Source organism: Microtus pennsylvanicus, chromosome X (genome assembly GCF_037038515.1).
Source record: "Microtus pennsylvanicus isolate mMicPen1 chromosome X, mMicPen1.hap1, whole genome shotgun sequence".
Lineage (NCBI taxonomy): Eukaryota > Metazoa > Chordata > Mammalia > Rodentia > Cricetidae > Microtus > Microtus pennsylvanicus.
In genome coordinates, this window is record NC_134601.1 from 15585616 (window position 1) to 15608127 (window position 22512).

The following is a 22512-nucleotide window of genomic DNA, read 5'->3' on the forward strand; positions in this document are numbered from 1 at the left end:
TCCCAGGGGGCGGACCCAGGGACCCAGGGACCCCCGGGGGACCCAGGGGGGGACCCAGGGACCCCCAGGGGGACCCCCTGGGGGACCCAGGGACCTCCAGGGGGACCCAGGGACCCAGGGACCCCGGGGGACACAGGGGGGGACCCAGGGGGACCCAGGGACCCCCAGGGGGAAACAGGGGTAGACCCTGGGGGACCCAGTGGGACCCAGGGGTAGACCCAGGGGGACCCAGGGGGACCCAGGGACCCAGGGGGACCCAGGGGGACCCAGGGACCCAGGGGGACCCAGGGGGACACCCCGGGGAACCCAGTGGGGGGACCCAGGGGGACCCCCCCAGGGGGACCCAGGGACCCCCGGGGGGGACCCCCCAGGTGAACCAGGGACCCCCGGGGGGACACCCCGCCCCCCAGGGGAGCCAGGGACCCAGGGACCCAGGGGGACCCAGGAGGACCCAGGGGGACCTAGGGCGGGGACCCAGGGACCCCCGGGGGGACCCAGGGGTGGACCCAGGGACCCCCGGGGCGACCCAGGGGGGGGACCCAGGGATCCCTGGGGGACCCGGGGGGGACCCAGGGACCCCCGGGGCGACCCAGGGGGACCCAGGGACCCCCGGGGGGACCCAGGGGGGGACCCAGGGACCCAGGGACCCCCAGGGGGGGACCCAGGGGGGGACCCAGGGACCCCCGTGGGGACCCAGGGGGGGGACCCAGAGAACCAGGGACCCCCGGGGGACCTAGGGGGGACCCAGGGACCCCCAGGGGGACCCCCATGGGGGACCCAGGGACCCAGGGACCCCCAGGGGGACCCAGGGGGACACCCAGGGGGGACCAAGGGACCCAGGGGGACCCAGGGGGAAACCCAGGGGGACCCACGGGGACCCCCAAGGGGACCCGGGGGTGGACCCACGGACCCCCGAGGGGGACCCAGGGGGGGACCCAGGGACCGCCCAGGGGGACCCAGGGGGGGGACCCAGGGACCCCCCAGGGGGACCCAGGGGGGGGACCCAGGGACCCCCCAGGGGGACCCAGGGGGGGGACCCAGGGACCCCCCAGGGGGACCCAGGGGGGGGACCCAGGGACCCCCCAGGGGGACCCAGGGGGGGGACCAGGGACCCCCCAGGGGGACCCAGGGGGGGGACCCAGGGATCCCCCAGGGGGACCCAGGGGGGGGACCCAGGGACCCCCCAGGGGGATCCGGGGGGGACCCAGGGACCCCCCAGGGGGAACCAGGGGGGGACCCAGGGACCCCCCAGGGGGAACCAGGGGGGGGACCCAGGGACCCCCGGGGCGACCCTAGGGGGGGACCCAGGGACCCCCGGGGGGGACCCAGGGGGGGACCCAGGGACCCAGGGACCCCCAGGGGGACCCAGGGGGGGGACCCAGGGACCCCCAGGGGGACCCAGGGGGGGACGCAGGGACCCAGGGACCCCCAGGGAGACCCAGGGAGGGGAACCAGGGACGCCCATGGGGATCCCCTGGGGGACCCAGGGACCCAGGGACCCCCAGGGGGACCCAGGGACCCCCAGGGGGACCCAGGGGTAGACCCAGGGGGACCCAGGGGGACCCAGGGACCCAGGGGGACCCAGGGGGACACCCCGGGGGACCCAGTGGGGGGACCCAGGGGGACCCCCCCAGGGGGACCCAGGGAACCCCGGTGGGGACCCCCCCAGGGGAACCCAGGGACCCCCGGGGGGACACCCCGCCCCCCAGGGGGACCCAGGGACCCAGGGACCCAGGGGGACCCAGGGACCCAGGGGGACCCAGGGGGACCCAGGGGGACCTAGGGGGGGACCAGGGACCCCCGGGGGGACCCAGGGGGGGACCCAGGGACCCCCGGGGTGACCCAGGGGGGGACCCAGGGACCCCCGGGGGACCCGGGGGGGGGACCCAGGGACCCCCGGGGCGACCCAGGGGGGACCCAGGGACCCCCGGGGGGACCCAGGGGGGGGACCCAGGGACCCAGGGACCCCCAGGGGGACCCAGGGGGGGACCCAGGGACCCCCGTGGGGACCCAGGGGGGGACCCAGGGACCCCCGTGGGGACCCAGGGGGGGGACCCAGAGAACCAGGGACCCCCGGGGGACCTAGGGGGGGACCCAGGGACCCCCAGGGGGACCCCCTGGGGGACCCAGGGACCCAGGGACCCCCAGGGGGACCCAGGGGGAGACCCAGGGGGACCTAGGGGGACCCAGGGACCCAGGGGGACCCAGGGGGAAACCCAGGGGGACCCACGGGGACCCTCAAGGGGACCCAGGGGGGGGGGACCCAGGGACCCCCGGGGGGACCCAGGGGGGGGACCAGGGACCCCCGGGGGGACCCAGGGGGGACCCAGGGACCCCCGGGGGGGACCCAGGGGGGGACCCAGGGACCCCCGGGGGGGACCCAGGGACTCCCGGGGGGACCCAGGGGGGGGGACCCAGGGACCCCCGGGGGGACCCAGGGGTGGGGACCCAGGGACCCCCGGGGGGGACCCAGGGGTGGGGACCCAGGACCCCCGGGGGGGACCCAGGGGTGGGGACCCAGGGACCCCCGGGGGGACCCAGGGGGGGGGACCCAGGGACCCCCGGGGGGGACCCAGGGGGGGGACCCAGGGACCCCCGGTGGGGACCCAGGGGGGGACCCAGGGACCCCCGTGGGGACCCGGGGGGGGACCCAGAGAACCAGGGACCCCCGGGGGACCTAGGGGGGGACCCAGGGACCCCCAGGGGGACCCCCTGGGGGACCCAGGGACCCAGGGACCCCCAGGGGACCAGGGGGAGACCCAGGGGGACCCAGGGGGACCCAGGGACCCAGGGGGGACCCAGGGGGAAACCCAGGGGGACCCACGGGGACCCCCAAGGGGACCCAGGGGGGGGGACCCTGGGACCCCCGGGGGGACCCAAGGGGGGGACCCAGGGTCCCCCGGGGGGGACCCAGGGTGGGGACCCAGGGACCCCCGGGGGGGGACCCAGGGGGGGGACCCAGGCACCCCCGGGGGGGGACCCAGTGACTCCCGGGGGGGACCCAGGGGGGGGACCCAGGGACCCCCGGGGGGACCCAGGGGTGGGGACCCAGGGACCCCCGGGGGGGACCCAGGGGTGGGGACCCAGGGACCCCCGGGGGGGACCCAGGGGGGGGACCCAGGGACCCCCGGGGGGGGACCCAGGGGGGGACCCAGGGACCCCCGGGGGGACCCAGGGGGGGGGACCCAGGGACCCCCGGGGGGACCCTGGGGGGGGACCCAGGGACCCCCGGGGGGACCCTGGGGGGGGACCCAGGGACCCCCGGGGGGACCCTGGGGGGGGGCCCAGGGACGCCCGGGGGGGACCCGGGGGGGGGACCCTGGGACCCCCGGGGGGACCCGGGGGGGGACCCAGGGACCCCCGGGGGGACCCGGGGGGGGGACCCAGGGACCCCCGGGGGGACCCGGGGGGGGGACCCAGGGACCCCCGGGGGGACCCGGGGGGGGACCCAGGGACCCCCGGGGGGACCCGGGGGGGGGACCCAGGGACCCCCGGGGGGACCCGGGGGGGGGACCCAGGGACCCCCGGGGGGACCCGGGGGGGGGACCCAGGGACCCCCGGGGGGACCCGGGGGGGGGACCCAGGGACCCCCGGGGGGACCCGGGGGGGGGGACCCAGGGACCCCCGGGGGGGGATCCAGGGACCCCCGGGGGGACCCGGGGGGGGGACCCAGGGACCCCCGGGGGGACCCGGGGGGGGGACCCAGGGACCCCCGGGGTGACCCGGGGGGGGGACCCAGGGACCCCCGGGGGGACCCGGGGGGGGGACCCAGGGACCCCCGGGGGGACCCAGGGGTGGGAACGTGACAGTATCGGGAGGGAGTTTCAGTGATCATTCAAATCCTGAAATCAGGGGGAAGGTAACAAAAACTTCATTTGCATTCATTTTCCTAGGTAGCAAGGAATGGCTTAAGTCACATCTTGCTTAAGTTTATTTTGTCTCCTCTTCCCCAGGTGATTTCATAATTACAGTAGAAGGAGCAGAGCAACATTAGCATATCTTGACCACTTTCAGGACGGCGTTGGATTTGCATTATTATCAAAGGAGCTAGGCAACCATCTCCTGTGTCAGAAGCTGCCTGATTCAACAGTTAGTCAGTCTCACAGCTACTCCTACCGTGAGACAAATGTGGGAAATGGTCTGCATTCTCAGCTCCCACAGTCGAATATCAGATATCCCGCATACCATATATTTACATTATGATTCATACAGTAGCAAAATTACAGATGTGAGGTAGCAACAAAATAATTTTATGATTGGAGGTTACCACATGAGGGACTGTATGAAATGGTTGCAGCATTAGAAAGGTTGAGAACCACTGTCATACTGCCATCTACTGGACTAGTTCTCTAATTTCACTTTGTTTTTTTCCTTTTTTAAATTATTATTATTATTAAAAATTTCCACCTCCTCCCCTCCTCCCATTTTCCTCCCCGTTCCCCCCTCCCCCTCCCTTGCAGTCCAAAGAGCAGTCAGGTCAGGGTTCCCTGCCCTGTGGGAAGCCCAAGGTCCTCCCCACTCCTTCCTGGTCTAGGAAGGTGAACATCCAAACAGACTAGGCTCCCACAAAGCTAGTACATTCAGTAGGATCAAAACCCAGTGCCATTGTCCTTGGCTTCTCAGTCAGCCCTCATTGTCCACCACGTTCAGAGAGTCTGGTTTGGAGCATGTGATCTAATTTCACTTTGAATTAAAAATGAGGGATGAGCAGAGACAGACTAGGTGAGCACCTTCCATGGCAGAAAGTTTATTTTTGGATTATTTGAAATAGTTTCTCACTCTGTAGCATTGGTTGGCTTGGCACTTGCTATGTAGACTAGGCTGGTTTTGAATTCATAGAAATCCATCTACCTCAGTCTCTCAAGTGCTGGAATTAAAGGCATGTACCACCATACCTAGTTAGTTTTTCATATTCCTAACAGTGTTATAGAGTCTGTGATCTGGGCCATGGTCCTTATATTCTATGGAGGGTCTCAGTTGTGCTATCTATGGGATGGGCTGGCTCATCTAGGACATGATTTTCAAACCTTTATGTCACAGACTGTTGTTTGTTTGTGTTATGACAAATAAAGCCTGCCTGGAGATCAGAGGATGGAGATAGGCACTGGCTAATCACAGAGTTCTGAAGGTCTGTACAGACAAACAGAAAGTGACAAGATCTCAGTCCTTTTGGTCTGAGGAATTGGAGATGTAAGAGGTGACTGTGGTTACTCCTTTGCTTCTCTGATCTTTCAGCTTTACCCCAATTTCTGACTCCAGGTTTTTATTGATAAGACGAATGAGGATCATGCTTCATCTGGTGTCCAATTTTTTGGGGACACAAACTTACAAAAAATCTGCTTGCCTGTTGTTAGGTATTTCTCTTAAGATGAGCCTCTCCGCCGATGCAAATAATTCCAATCAGACTGAATTAGACTGAATAAAAAATGCCCATGTTTAATGAAATGCTCCTGGATGGCCCTGGGAAAGCATACAGAGGGGAAAAGAGGAAAGGGGAGATCACAAGAAACCTGGAGACCACATGCTCATTCTCTGGGGGCAGTTTAAATAGCCTATGGGAGTGATCTTGACCTTCCCTGGGGAGGGGTTATCATTTGGCAGGCTTTCTTGACTCTCCCTGGGGAGGGGTCTTATGCCAGGAGCTGGGGTGAAACCCCCAGGAAAATAATCCAGACTTTTTGTATAAAGAAGTGTTAAGGAGCTAGGGTGATGCTTTCGACCAAACACCTGTGACTTTACAGCCACTGGCACAGGCCAGAGCTGCATGCAGCTGTAGTCACTGCCCCATCGGCTAAGTTTTCCTTTCTTTTTCCCAAGCCCTCTAAGCGAAGTCTGGGATTTTTCTGTTGCAGCCTCTCTGTAACAAATTCCACAGGTGCTTGGGCTCCAAACATTGTTGAAGTTAGCCCTTCATTACTGGCCAGCTCTGCCTTTAGGCAGCTCCTGCTGCGCATGCTTCTTCCCCACAAAAGTACGTTTTTCAGAGAGCGGGCTCCCTCTACCAATGGGTTGTAGGCCTTCCCTGGACCCTCTCCTCAGGTTTCTGCTGCATTAGGTAGCTGCCTTGACACCACTTGGGCATCTACTGTTCTACGCAACAACAGCCAGCCTCACACTTCCTCGTCATCTTCACCATCATCAGCAGATTTGATAAGACAATGGGAAATTTTTAAAGAGGGGAATTAGTTAAAAAGAGAGAGAGCTTTTTCCCATGTTAAAAATGGGAATCATTATTATTATTATTATAATGGAGGGAGTTATGTCTCTGTGTGATTATACAATAGATGGTTTAAAAATCGAACAATTAAATGAGGGAATAATTGACTTAGATGGGGTTCGTGTAATGCCAATTATAAACATCAATTTGATCATTCTTGTTTTATCCCTTAAAAAGTTTATTGATATTAATGCCAAGATACAAGTCTTAGAAAAACTTATTAAAATGGATCATAGATGTTGTTCCTTTTGGAGACTACAACTCCCAGCATTCCCCTGGACTATGGATACAGGCGCAGGACATTTCTCCCAGACACCCCTGCGTTTTCCGTTAAAAACGAACGCCATAAGCCCTGCTCTCTCTCCCCCCTCTTCCCTTCTGTCTCTGCACACCCGTCCCTTACCTGTTGTTACCCCCCCCATTAAAGTGCACCCACGTGGGACCACCGCGTGTCTGTGTCTCCTTCCTAACCCCGCACTGCCTTGTGTCCCGCGTTTTGTCTCTACCCTCCACTCTCCGTCTCCAACCCCGCAGAAAGAATAACATTTTTGGTGCCGTCATCAACTCGGGAACCTTTTCATCCCGGTGCCCTCACCTAAGGCCTTGGCTCTGGGCTTTTGGTGCCTCCGGGAGCTCGGGGCCTCCCCCAGGACAAGGTCAGGACCGACAACCTGCGACTGCCCCCACGTGTTCAACGCGGCCATCTACAACCAACAGCGACTAATTCGTGAGTTCACCTGGGTTGGCTCACTGTCCCATTACGCCCAGAGTTCGTCCAGCCGAGCTTCCGGCTCTCTTTGGCATGTCCTGGGTACGGTTGCCGACTCCTTCCCCCTCCCCCCGGCCTTCCACCCTTGGCTAGACCTTTTTTTTTATCTGCGCCTGGGAGCTCGGAGTTCCCAGTTCTATCTTTTTCTGTTTTCTTTCTGATCTTCTTTCTGTCTTCTTTACGTACGGGCTTGCTACTGTGCAAGCACCTCTCGGCTGCTACCAGCAGCCTCCAGGCTTAACCGACCCCTCTTAGCGGGGTCTGTTTCCAGTCAGAAGCTAGGTTCGGGTCAGTTAGTCTATAACACGGCCCCCTGATTGCTCGGATGCCTGTAATTAGGGCTGCGGTGTTTGTGGCACCTCCGTGTGCCTTCTGCGGATATTTCCATGGTTCTAGCCATGGGTGCTAAGCCTTCTAAAACGGTTCCCCCATCCTCCCCCCTGGGGCAGCTGCTGGAAGCTCTGAAACCTCATGCCCTGATTCCCTCCATGAAGTTATCTACACTAATCCATCTTTGCTCTAAAACTTGGCCAAAATACAATTTACAGGAAAACCTCAGGTGGCCTTCCCAGGGGTCTTTCGACCCTGACATTTTACGGGAATTAGCTAACTTTTGTCACCGTTCAGCTAAATGGAAGGAAATGATGTACATTATGGCATTTTTTTTTACATGGCCATTAAGATTGACCCCTCCGCTGCCTCTCATCGTTCACCTGCACACATGTTCTTATCAATGCCATCCCTCCAGGAACCCTCTGCTCCCGCCATGGATCCTACGGACAAACCTCACCCCCCCCTTGAGGGACCACCCCTTCCCGCCCTGCCTGGTCGAGCGACACCTCACCTAACTGTTTTCTTTCTAGATCCCCAAGAAAGTCCCATTCCAGATCTGCAAGGACTTCTCCTAGCCCCTCCGACAGAGTCCCTCATAAATATTCACCCAGGTCACCTAACAGTTCCCCTTCCTGTTCCAGATCTGCAAGGGCTTCGCCTAGCCCCTCTGATAGAGTCCCTCATAAATATTCATCCAATAGGTCACGCAAGCAGCTGGAGGCTTTCCCCCGCTGCAGGTCGCAAAGGTGGCTGGAAACTTCTTCAGACTCTTCTCCTTCCCCTTCCCGTCCTACGCCTCCCCCTCGATCTTCCAAAGCCCCTCTAGGCTCCTGCCGTCACTAATCACCATTCTCCCGTTGTTATTCACTTAAAACACCCACACCTAAGGATATCAGTTCCTAAAAGCTACAGCAGCATCCTGCCAGATCTGCCAAAGCTCTCGTTAAGAACTCCACCTCGACTGGCTGCCAAGCTTGAAGGAATTCCTCATTGGATTCACCTGTCACATCTCAAACCGTTCATCTCCATGGCTCTACATAATCCTCCATACACAGTAACTCAGACAGGACCTTGTTCTCTTAAGTTCCAAAGGACACCAGGTTCAGCCCCCTCTACTCCAGTCTAAGGAAAACAGTGGTCCCCATCCGTCACTTAATCCTCTTGTGTTAACACACCCTCCCTTCTTGAAATTCCTAAATAACCATCCAGCTGTCATTACAGATATCATCATCAAATACGGAGTCAAAGGTTCAGGCAGTAAGCAGATTCTTAACAAAAAGTTCCTTGACATATCAGGTCAGTCACTGACTGCAGCAGTGACCCCTAAAATGTTAAGGAATATACGGTTAAAATCTATTTCTTTTTTTTAGAATTTTTTTTTATTAATTTATTTATTTATTAAAGATTTCTGTCTCTTCCCTGCCACCGCCTCCCATTTCCCTCCCCCTCCCCCAATTAAGTCTCCCCCCAGCCCGAAAAGCAATCAGGGTTCCCTGTCCTGTGGGAAGTCCAAGGAACCCCCACCTCCATCCAGGTCTAGTAAGTTGAGCATCCAAACTGCCTAGGCTCCCGCAAAGCCAGTGCGTGCAGTAGGATCAGAAACCCATTGCCAAAGGAGACAGAAAATCTATTTCTTTTAAGACACTTTCTTTAAGCTCCAGGACGCCAGCCCGACCCACCTAAACAAACCAAACACAAGCAGATCATTAATGGAATAAGTATCATTTAATTTTTTTATCATTCTTAACCCCAGACCTCCTAAAACTCCCCCACCCCAAATCTCCCCTTTAATTTTCCAAACCTCCTCCCAAACCTCCTCTCCCCTTTAATTTTTTCTCTACTAATGCGACTTTTGTCTTCCAGCATCTTAACTATGACCCAGCTACTCAGGTGGAGCCAGACAGATGCGATTTCTTCAGTCAGCCACCTGAAAACACCAGCAAACAGGACATAACCAACAGGACATCGTCAGAATAATCAAACACTCCCTGGATCCCTCGACGCCCAAAGCCAGCAGGAAGCAGTCATGAGAGACCGGGCTACGCCCCCATTTCCTACCCTTTAAGACCCCCCAATTTTTTTAATAAAACCCAAAGGGTGAAATGTTGTTCCTTTTGGAGACTACAACTCCCAGCATTCCCCTGGACTACGGATACCAGTGCACACAGGGGCAGGACATTTCTCCCAGACGCCCCTGCGTTCCCCGTTAAAAACGAGGGTCACCTCAAGCCGTGCCCTCTCTCCCTCCCTTCCCTCTCGTCTTTTCACACCTGTCCCTTACTTGTTGTCCCCCCCATTAAAGTGCACCCACATGGGACCACTGCGTGTAGGTGTCTCCTTCCTAACCCCCCACCACCGAGTGTCTCGCATTTAGTCTCCACCCTCCTCCCCCGCAGAAAGAATAACAATAGAGATATTCAAATCTAGACAGAGGAATTTAAAGAGAACCAATCTCAGCATTACATTGTAAGGTTAGAGAGGAACAGCCCAAGGTTTTCAAACAACCATCCCTAATTTCTCCAGTCATTTTACAGAAACTGTCAAATGACAGGTTATGCAAGATCTTATTGGACTTTTGTGAAAATGTTAGATTTGAGGAGATTTAAGGAAGTGATAGACAGACTAAAAGTTTTAAGGCTGGGCAGAGAAAGTAAAGATGAGAGGAGACAGGCTCTCCCTTATTTGGTCTAAGGATTTGAAGAGGTAAGAAGTGACTGGCTGCTCCTTTGCTTTTCTTATCTTTCACTATTTACTGCGATATCTGACTCAGGACTTTTATTGATAAGACTAGTTTGGATCACACTCTAACTGTCTCATTCCAGGAATGTTCTATGTATCAAACATGTCATAGGCAACCCACTGCTCAGTTGAAATGAAGTCTGTTCCCCACATGTCTTCTTGCTGTCACCCTATTCTTGTATCATTTCCTTGTAGTGGCTTATAAAGAATTGTCATATAGCACACTTACAAACGGTAATCCAATTAAAGAAAAAAGGAAGAAAGGATGGAAGGAAGGAAGAATGGAGACATTGATCTTTCAGCTTAAACAGACAGTGAGATCCCTTGGTGATGTTCTCAAATGTAGCTTTTGTTCAGAAGTTTTGGAGTGGGAATGAAGTTTCTTTCTTTTTTACTTTTTATTACTTTATAAATAATACTAATCATAATTCCCACTTCCTACCCTCCTCCCACTTCCCTCCAACTCCCCCATACCTTTTCCCCTACCCCCTCCAGTCCTAAGAGAGGGCAAGGCACCCTGCCCTGTGGGAAATCCAATGCTCTGCCCCCTACATATAGGCTGAGCAAGGTTTACATCCAAAGAGAATAGGATCCTATAAAACCAGTACATGCAGTACAGACAAACCCCAGTGCCATTGTCATTGGCCCCTCAGTCTGCCCCTGGTGCAGGACAATTGTCTCTATTCTGCCAATTATGTTTTAAATAAATGCTGATTGGGCAGTAGCCAGGCAGGAAGTATAGGTGGGACAACCGGACAGGAAGTAGAGGTGGGTCAATAAGAACAGGAGAATTCTTGGAAGAGGAAGCTCCCTCTACAGTCCTTTCCAGACACAGAAGAAGCAAGATGTGACTACACCGCTGAAAAAGGTACTGAGCCATGTGGCTAAAACAGATAAGAATAATGGGCTAGCCAGGTGGTGGTGGGCATGCCTTTAATCCCAGCACTCGGGAGGCAGAGGCAGGCAGATCTCTGTGAGTTCGAGGCCAGCCTAGTCTACAAGAGCTAGTTCCAGGACAGGAAGCAAAAAGCTACAGAGAAACCCTGTCTCGAAAACAAACAAACAAAAAAAAAGAGAATAATGGGCTAATGTAAGTTATAAGAGTTAATAAAAAGCCTGAGCTAATGTGCCAATAAGTTTATGATTAATGTAGACCTCTGTGTAATTTCTTTGAGACTTAATAACTATGGGAACCGGGCAGGACAGAAATCCCAACATCATGCCCCAATTGTCAACCACATTCAGAGGGTCCAGTTTTATCCCATGCTCGTTCATTTCCAGCCCAACTGGAGTTGGTGAGCTCCCATTAGCTCAGGCACATTATCTCAGTGGGTGAACCAACCCCTCATGGTCCTGACTTCCTTGCTCATATTCTCCCTCCTTCCACTCTTCAACTGGACCTTGAAAGCTCAGTCCAGTGCCCCGATGTGGGTCTCTGTCTCTGTCTCCATCCATCACCAGATGAAGGTTCTATGGTGATATTCAAGATAGTCATCAGTCTGACTACAGGACAAGAGCTGGGAATGAGGTTTCAAAGTGCTCTCAGGTGATGCCTAGGGAGATGATTTTTTATGACATCTTGGTAACCAGTGGTCTGATCAGAGCACCCCATTCCCCACATTTATTTAATAGATAGTCTAATTATATTATAAAAATTTAAAATGTGTAGAATTTATGTTTATTTTGAGGTATTTGCACTCCCTTATGCAAACCTTTTAAGATGTTAAAGAGACAGTAATTCCTTTCCTCATTCCCGAGGTTCCAGAATCCTTTGTCTTCTATATTTGTAACTCATTCCTCATCTGTGCAGAAGATCAACTGTTGCTTTGGGTGATTTCATGGCTCTGATGGCAAGTTTCTGTTTCACTTTAGTGATGTCAAGGCTAAGATGAGGCTCATCTGAGCAAAGGAACAGAGGACCCAATTTCTAGGAAAACCAATATGTTTAAGTGTTGGAGACATTGTATATAATATGTCATGGAAAATCTCCTTGTGACTTTGCCATAGCTCTTTGGTTATTAGGTTGGATTCTTTTAAACAGGAGCAGAGGTAGTATGTGATCCATTTGTGAGAAAATAGAAGAAATGCACCCAAATGCTTCTAATCCAAAAGTTGACAGTCCTAATCAGTTTGATAATTCCACTGTCATTGGCCCATGAGTCTCATTTTCCCTGATTTACAACCTCTTTATTTTCTGGTGTGTGCAGGCATTATGGTATGTAGTAATTATTTTTCTTACAAGATGTGATAAAATTCCTGATGGGAACAACTTAAAAAAGGAAACACTTATTTTGGCTTATGGTTTTAGAGGGTCACTCTATTGTCATTTGTCCACATGTGCTTGGGTATAGCTTTATGGCACTAAGAGTATGGAATAGAAGACAAGTGTCCACTTCACAGCAGCTAGAAAACAGAGATGAAAGGATTTGATAACAGCTATAACCTTGACAGCATTCTCCCAGTGACCTTCTTTCTGCAGCTGAAGCCTGCCTTCTGAAGTGTTCAACACCTCTGCAAACAGTACCATGTGTACCAGTGTGGGAGAGCCACAGTTCAGAGTGTGTTGTATTTATGTCACTGCCAGAAAGGTGTGTGCATATAAGCATTCACTAGGTAACTTTTACAAAGCATATGATTAGGTTCCTTGCCACCCGGATGCATAGTCTACTCCAGATATAAAAGTCCATTATGAGAAACACAAAGACAATACATAGTTACTAAGGAAAAGAAGTTTCCAGAAGACTCCCATTTGAGATTTCCTAAGCTCTGCAGAAGTTGTTACCTTTGGTCACATGATTCAAGCAGATCTGTAGTCCTTTTCTTGCCTTATAGTCCTAATCTCCCTGTACTAAAATCATGCTTCTAAAAACTCACTTTTTCCCCCAGGTGTTGCCTCAGATACCTAAGTCATGGGATCCAACTGTCAGTGCATGAACCTGTGCTTGAGAAGTCATGTGCTGGGGCACTCACCTGGAATCCCAGCACTTGAGAGGCCAATGTTGGAGTTTTAACATGAATTTAAGTCTAAGATAATCTGTATAGGGAGTTCTAGGCTAGCAATGGTTACATAGCTAGACCATGTTTCAAACAGAAACAAAGAAATACAAAAAAAAAATGCCTACTGAACCTCAGGCTTCTCATGTGTCCAATGGAGTAGGGTGGGAAATAAAACCAGTGTTCAGCTTATGGAGTTACTATGATCACTGAATGATCCTGGCTTCAACCAGTGCTCTGTAAGCTCCATTGGGGCTATAATCTTAACATAGCCTTACTGCAAACAGCCATTCTCTAACTTCTGGCTCATAGATAGCTCCTCCTCTGCAATAGCTCACTCTCTTTCTTGGATCCCACTACTCAGTACTTCCACGCTGTACACTCTTTTCTCATCATAGTGAATTTTTCATGCTATACACTGTTCTATCACAATAGTGAGTTTCTCCCCCCCCCCTTAATGCCCTTGTGAACATTGAACTCTTTTCTGACTGTGGAATTAGGGGATTTAGGATTTAGAATGTTTTGTCCTGATACCTGTCTGAAAAGTTTTCTTATGTGGTATCTTAGTTGACAAAACTCAATGACCAAAAAGCAAGGTGGGGAGGAAATGGGTTTATTTGGCTTACACTTCCAAATCGATGTTCATAATCACACTAAGTCAAGATAGGAACTCAAAAAGGGCAGGATCTTGGAGGCAGGAACTGATACAAAGGCCATGGAGGGGTTCTGCTTACTGGCTTGCCCCCATGGCTTGATGAACCTGCTTTTATTCTATAGAATCTAGAACCATCAGCCCAGGGATGGAACCACCCACCATGGGCTGTACCCTCACCTATCAATCACTAATTAAGAAAACACTTATAGATAGGTCTTACAGAGGCTTCTCCACAATTAAGATTTCCTCCATTCAGCATAGGTGGTCCTCCCCCCATTTTTTTGCTTTTTGAGACAAGGTTTGGTTTCCCCCTTTTGGGTATCTGTACTAGTTTTCTTTCTGTTGCCATGATAAATACTATGATTCATGGCAAATTCTGGAGGAAAGGGTTTAATTCAGCTTACAGTCTATAGTCAGTCTATAGTCATTAATTATAGGCAATTAATGACTGCTAAAAGAGAGAGAATCAGTATTTTCCAGGGATGAACTACCTTGCTAGGTTATCCAGTCTCAAGTGGTCAGCCCTAAACACATTTACATATGCTCAAAACTAAATGAACTCAGAAAGATGTATTTGTATATGTATATGTTTATATGTTTATGTATTATATACTTGACAGTAATTAAGAAGAGGTCATAAAGTTGAGAGGAAATGAGGGGGGCTTAGGGAAGGAGATGGAAACCAGATAATAGAAGTAGAAATAATGGAAAGATGATGTGGGAGTGTCATATATCAATCTGTTGATTTAATTGGTTAAGCAATAAAGAAACTGCTTGGCTGGCCCTCATAGGTTAAAACATAGGTGGGTGGAGTAAACAGAACAGAAGGCTGGGAGAAAGAAGCTGAGTCAGGGAGTCGCCATGATTCTTCCACTCCAGACAGACGCAGGTTAAGATCATTCCTGGTAAGCCAGCTCGTGGGCTACAGCAGATTATTAGAAATGGGCTAGTCCAGGTGCGAGAGCTAGCCTAGAAGAGGCTAGATAGAAATGGGCCAAGTGGTGTTTAAAAGAATACAGTCTCCATGTAATTATTTCGGGTAAAGCGGCCGGGTCCCGGGGACGCAGCCCCTCTGCCCCTATTTCAACAGAAAGAGAGTTCTCATGTATGAAATTCTCAAACAACATAAAATAAATGCTAAATATTAATAAAAGAAATAAAACTACTTATTTAACAAGAAACTGTTTTCCAGTAAAAGAATCATCTACAGAATATAGCACTATAAACAGTAATGAAAGAAAACGTCCCAGAGACTTGACTACAGGACAGTCTGATGGAAGCAATTCCTCAACTGATATTGCTTCTCTCAACTCAATTTAGGTTTGTAAACCCTCTAGTATGGTATGTCCAATACAGATTTTGTAGGCAGAGACTGCTCTTTTGTTTACAGGCTGCTCACACCTAAATAATCACACAGAAACTATTAATTACATCACTGCTTGACCAATTAGCTCCAGCTTCTTATTGGCTAGCTCTTACATCTTAAATTAACCCATTTCTATTAATATATATACTCATAGTTTACCAGTAAGGTACTCCAGCATATATCTCCTTTTGACAGCTCCATGGTGTCTTCTGACTCTGCCTTCTTTTCTCCTCTATCTCTGCTTGGAATTTCCACCTTGTTCTATTCTTCCCTGTCATAGGCCCAATCATATTCTTTATTAATTAACCAATAAAAGCATCACACATACAAAAGGACTTCCCACACCATTTCCCCATTTCTGTCTAAATAAAAAGGAAGTATTTAACTTTAACATCGTAAAATACACATAAAAACAGTCATCAAGCAAGAATTACAGTTACAATACTCTATTTGTATAAGTCAAAAATTAAAGAAAATATTCTATCATCTATCTTATCTTTGTGAGTCTAAAGTTTTATATTGAATTTATCTTTTTTGCATAACTCTTCAACTCTTCAATGACCCTAGAAGGATACAATAATAAGATATCACATAAGTAAATAGGAAGTACATTGTAAACAACTTCCAAATCTCTGGAATTGACAGAGACATCTCACTGCTTGGAGAGTCATCCAAAATTCTTCTGCAACATTGGTGCACCCATCTTCAGCCTACAGGCCCATAGTATCCAGGAGACTTTTACTTGGAGCAGGAAATTTGAAGATCTGTTCTGCCTTATAATGGCAAAGTTCATCAGTTGCCTTCTTCTGTGTCCTGCAGAATGTCTGGCAGACCCTTTCATGAAGCAGAAACCCTGAAGGACCATCCTATGTTTTAGAAAGCTTAGCAGTCACTTTTCTGTGGGTCTTGCATGTCCAGTTCATACAGCATACTATCAAGCTGTCCATGCAAAAGCAGTTTCTTGCCCAAATGACTAATCTTATCTTATTGAAGGCAAATTCCATAATGAATTTTTTCAATGCTCACCAATCTTTCTGAAATAATTGTTGCTGCCAGGAGCAGACATGTCTCACCTTCCAGAAAAGACTAAGTTCTTAAAATGTTTTAGATGTCATATTCCATAGGTCTTTGAAGTTTTGAAGATTATTTGTCTAACTGAAATATATCTATATATATCTAGAAAACCTAACTAACATGACTAAACGTTTGATTATTATAAATGACTATCTATTAACCTGTAATTCTTTATTATACATTGCATTTTTAAATGAGCTGCACAAACATAATACCTTAAATACAAGTAGAAATATATATACACAGTGTAACAAAACCAACATTTAATTTGTATCAATATACCAAGATTCATACCAATGCAAAGTGTTCATTTCTATATCATATCCCACTTTAAATGAAAACAAACATTTATAAACAATCATTTCGAAAATTTTGGCATAGTTTTCTTCAACCTATTTCCTGCTGTTTGTTGTTCAAATGAAAATAAAAGTACAACTCAGCAGCACCTTTGAGATCTAAGCGGAAAGTTTATAGTTATAAATGCGTATATTAAAAAATCAGAGAGATTTCAAATAACCTAATGATACATCTCAAGTTTCTAAAAAGGCAAGAAAAATAATGGCCCACACCTAAAAGCAGTAGATGTCAATAAATAAAGATCATGGAAGAAGTTAATGAAATATTGATTGAAAGAATATACAGTCAAACTAACAATTGATTTAAAAAAAACAAGGTTCAAAAACACATATCCAAGCTAATAGACAGGAGGAGAGGAGATCTAAATTAATAAAATTTGAGATGAAAAAACAGGAGGTTACTAGAAATTCCAGTGGCATAGAGATGTCAGTAGGGAGTAATTTAAAAACTTATGTTAGAAAATGCTGGAAAATCTAGAATAAATGGATAAATTCTGAGACACCAAAATTAAATTTGTATGATATAAACAACTTAAAAAGATTTATAAAAATTTACAGATTTAAAGTCCTAATAAAAAGCCTTTAAATAAAGGAAAGCTCAAGATTGAATTGTACAACACTTTTTAAAAAACCAACACAAATGCTCCTTAAATTATTCCATACATTAAAAAGTAAAATAATACTGCAAAACTCATTCTATAAATCAGCCTTACCTTGATTCCAAATGATATAAGAACACAACAAAGTAAGAGCCCTATAGACTGGTTTCCTTGTATACAAATATCCTTAATAAAATTCTTGAAAACCAAATTAAAAGCATAAGTAAGTTTGCTTTATTCCAGAGATACAATGTTAGTTCAACATGGACACATCAATTGAGTATAATTAAGTAGATAAATAGGTTTAAGGACAGAAATCATATGATCAAATCACCTAAATGGATTAAAAAACTTTTTGACAGGATTTAATGATCTCTTCATGAGAAAATCCCTAAAGAAAACCAGAATAAAAGTAATGTATTTCAACAAAATAAAGGCTATATATAACAGGAGTATATACAACAGTATAATAAATGGCGAAAATTTGAAACATTGCCTTTAACATTTATAATGAATGACGGTTACTTACTTTTACTCCTATTCATTATAGTGATCAAAGTCTTAGCTAGCCTCAGAAAACAACATAAAAAAGCCAGACAGTGACGCCACACACCTTTAATTCTAACACTCAGGAGGCAGAGGCAATTTGAAGCTAGCATGGTCTACAGAGTGAGTGCCAGGACCACCAGGGCAATACAGAGAAACCCTATCTTAAAGAAACAAATTAACAAATTCCCCCCAAAAAACCTCTAACCAAAACCAAACCAAATCAAGCCAGAACAAAACATCAGAAAGAAAAGGGATACAAACAGGTAAGGAAGGAATAATATCTCCTTGTAGAACATGGGATCTTATATTTAAAAGACCCTGAAGGCACCAATAGAAAACTTTTAGACCCAATTAACATTTTCAGCAGTGTAGCAAGATAAAAAAAATCAACATAGAAAAGTCGTAAGTTTTTCCATATACCAATACTTAATTTATTAGGAAAGAAGGCAGGTGAAATATCACACTCAAGATCACACTGGAAAAAAGAAAGTATCTTTAACAAATAATGCTAGAAAACTGGATATGTTGATGAATGAAACTCAATCCTTATCTTTCACTCTACACAAAACTCGATTCAAAATGGAAGTAAGACCTTAATGCAAGACTTGAAATTGTTAAAACACTGCCAGAAATATGTAAAGAATTTCTATAAAGGATTTCAGTAGTACAGGAAAATATCCCAATATTTGATAACTGGGTTTGCATGAAATTAAAACACAAGTTCTGCACACCAAAATAAACAATCACCAGAGTGAAGAAAGAACTTAAGAATATAGGAAAAGATTCTTTTCCCACTATATATAAACAGGGTATATAAAATGAACTTCAGAAATTGAACACCAAAAACTGTCAGGGCTGGGGAAATGGCTCAGTATGTAACATACTTGCTGAACAAGGATGACAACCCGAGTTCACTCAAAACTCAAAGAAGGAGAAAGTTTTAGTAGTGTATAGCTGTGATCCTGGTGTTCCTATAATGAGATGAGACGCAAAGACAGGAGAATCTCTAGACACTCACAGGTTATCTAACCTGATGTATGCAGCAGTGAACAAGAGACCCTGCCTCAAGTAAAGTAGAAGGCTGGGACTGACATCTATATTCACACACAAACATGGGCATACACATAAATACATAAGCATACACACAATCCAAGATTTTAAAAATAGCATCCAAATAGCCAATCAATAAATAGATTAATGAATGGAATAGATAGTTCACAACAAAAGAAATATAAATGGCTAATAAACACTTGAAAAGTAATTAGCTTCTGTCACTGGCGTTTGAATAGATATGACCTCCATACATTCATACATTTGAATGCTCGGCCCAAGGGAGTGGTGATTTTAGGATGTGTGGCCTTATTGGAGTAGATGTGGCCTTGTTGGAGAGGGAGTGGAGGAAGAGTATCATTAGGAGAGTGGGCTTTGGGGTCTCATATGGAGGGTGGGCTTTGGGGTCTCATATAAGCTCAAGCTAACCCAGTATGCAGTGTCCTTTTGCTGCTTGTGGATCAAGATGTAGAATTCTAAGCTTCTTCTCCGGCTAGTGCTTCCTGCCATGCCTCCAAGGCCTGTCTGCCTGCATGCCACCATGCTTCCTGCCATGACAATAATGGACTAAAACTCTGAAACTGTAAAATATGCCCATTAAATGTTTTTCTTTATAAGAGTTGCTGTGGTCATAGTGTCTCTTCACAACAATAGAAACCCTAACTTAGACAGCCATTGTTTCAGTTTTATTGCTATGATAGACTACCCTGACCAAACGCAACATAAAGGAGCAATTTTATGTGGCTTATAATTCCAGGTTATGGTCTTTTATTGCAGGGAAGTCAGAGAGGTAGAAGCTTGAGGTAGTTGTCATAGCACATTCACCAGCTAGAGTAGAGAGAAATGAATGCACCCCTGCTGCCTACTTGGTGCTTCTGTACAGCTGGATTTCTTTATTCATATATATATATATTTCAGGGACACACCCTGACATGGTGTTGCCTACATTCAAGGTGGGTCTTCCTACTGCAGTTGAGGATCAAGACAATTCCTTACTGACTTGTTCACAAAGCACCCTGATCTCAAAAATTCTTTAAGACTTTTTTTCCCAGGTGATTCTATATTGGGTCAAGTTGACAATTAAAACTGGTGCAATATCTGTAGCAATAAGGAAAATGCAAATTAAGACTCCTTTCAGATTCTATCTCATTACAGTCAGAATAACTATCACCAAGAAAAGGGATGACACTATTTATTTATGAGGATGTGGGGAAAAGAAAAACTTCTAGTTACTACTGGTGGAAATAAAAACCTGTAGCCATTAGGGAAATTATGGAAGTGTCTTAAAAACAAAGTAGAATTCTATACCTTTCTGTAGCAATACCTCTCTATAGTACATAATTAGGTCTTGGTCAACATGTCACAAGGTGCCATACTTTTTTATTGTTGTAGAGAGATACCATGACCAAGGCAACTTAAAAAACACTTATTTGAAGGCTTGCTTAGAGTTTCAGAGAGTGAGTCCATAACAATCATGGTGGAAGAAAGCAGGCATAGTGCTGGAGCAATAGGTGAGAGCTTACATATGATCTACAAGCAAGAAAAACACATGCACATGTACTCACAGGCGTGCACAGGCACATACACACACACACAAATACACATACACACAGAGGGAATTCGGGGGTGGTAGGGAGAACCATACCACTAACTGAGAATGTCATAGGCTTTTGAAATCTCAAAGTTCACCTTCAGTGATACATCTCTGTCAGGGTCTAGTACTAGCCCAGGCCATAAATTATTTCTCTGGACAAGACCCCAACATAAACTATCTCTCTCTGGACCGGCATGGAGGTGCAGGAACAAAGAAAGACACAACTCACATGGGATATTTTCCATGATCCCGCATGAAATCCACTCTCTCTAATTAATTTTTAATAAAATCTGTGCTTCTACAACAGGACAGACCATTATGCCTGGTTTGGGCAAAGACTTCCATTTACCCAAATATTCCTGTCTCTGGAACAGGCATCTGTGAAGAAGCTTCAAACCTGTCATTGACTGCTGATCTCTGTGAAGGAAAGAGATTAATGGAGAGAGATACTTTTTGGGCTCTGTGTCTTGAAGCCATCCTTTCTTGTCAGGATAAATTATAATGCTTTATGAATAACCATGCTCCTAAAGGCTATATTCTCCTATTTAAAGAAGAAGAGAATTACCTGAGTTGAGAATGCTTCTTTATCTAGTTTAGAGCAGCTCTTAAATCTTTTACATTGTAATCAAAATATAAAATTCTTAACATATGCATTAAACCCCAACATTTACAGGGTGTGTCAAACCTTTCTCAACATCTTATAAGCTGTCAGGAGCCATTTTCCCAAAGATTATAGCAGGAACCATTGTCCTGGGGATATTTGTGGAGAGCCCCACACCCTAACTGTATTGAGAACTGTTTGTTGGCGGGGCCCACCCCACATCCCAACTATCTACAGAATTGTTTGTGGTTGGAATCACAAAAGGAACGATTCCACTTGCATAGAGAACACTAGGTGTGATGACTTGTGACCTCGTGACCGAGGACTCGTGACCTCGTGACCGACTCATGACCATTGCCTGCCCTGGCAAGATCCCTTCCTGCCCTTGCCATGCCCCTGCCCCTATCCCAAGCCAAATTCCTCATTCAAGGGGTATATAAGCTGCTGCCATCACACTAATAAACGGAGGCTTTTGACAACTCATCTTGCTTGGCCTCGTTCCTCTTTCCCATCCATGTCTTTTCAGATAGCGCCTCTTTGGGACCCTGGAATAACTGACCCGCTGGGCGGTTACAATAAGCAGTCACAATTACTATTAGGTCAGTACCATAATTCTTAACATTATTGGTCAACACCAACTTTTCCAAATATCATCAGGTCAATACAATAATTCTCAGCATTATTGGTCAATACCAACTTTTCTCAGCATCTTATATGCAGTTATGAATATCGCCACGTCAGTACCATGATTCTCAGCATTGTTGGTCAATACCAACTTTTCTCAACATCTTGCATGCAGTTATGAATATCAGGTCAGTACCAGTAAGAGTACAATGACATTGCTGTTATCAAATACCAGTTCTAGTCTCTGAGCAGCTGTTAAACCCTTTGGCTTACTCCTTTCTTAACTGAAGAGGGGTTTTAGTTATTTCTTATTTTGAGTCTTTTTTTCCATGAGAGGAAAGCTTAGGTCTTAGTTCTTAATTTCAATATTTTAATCAAAATGAGTTCTGTGTCTCAAAGTTTAAAACAGTCAAATGTTCATTCTGCATCTCAGTTCCAAAGCAAACAGGATTCAAACTGCAGAAAATTATAGTCACTCTGGTCAGGTCATCTCAGCAGGGTCTCTGTGTCTGTATCCCAAGTGTCTGGAAGCATCTTAGCATCTGTCCCTCAGAGCAGCATGGCACCCTGCAGTGTAGAGTGGTGGTAGCAGGTCCCACTTCAGGCACTCCTCTCTGTGGGGGTGGGGAAGACTGTACCAAGGATTCCTCTCCAACTCCTTTCTCAAACTCCTCTATGGGGGTGTTTACAACTAAGATGTTATCAGGTCTGCCACTCCTTTACTGTATATGCAATCATCTTATCCAGCTTTATTTTCTTTCTGTGAAAAAAGAACATAAACACATCCTTGACCACAAATATATATAGGTTGGGTCTTTTTATAATTTGTTGCAAGTGCTATTTTTTACCTTGCCTTAGCAAAGGTCACCTTGGTGTCTGTAACTTTTATAATTTATTTTTAAGAAGCCATATCATACTTCACATTTTTTATTAGTAACCATATATGCAGTTTTTCCATTGGAAGAGCCATTTTTAAAATTTAGCATAACATC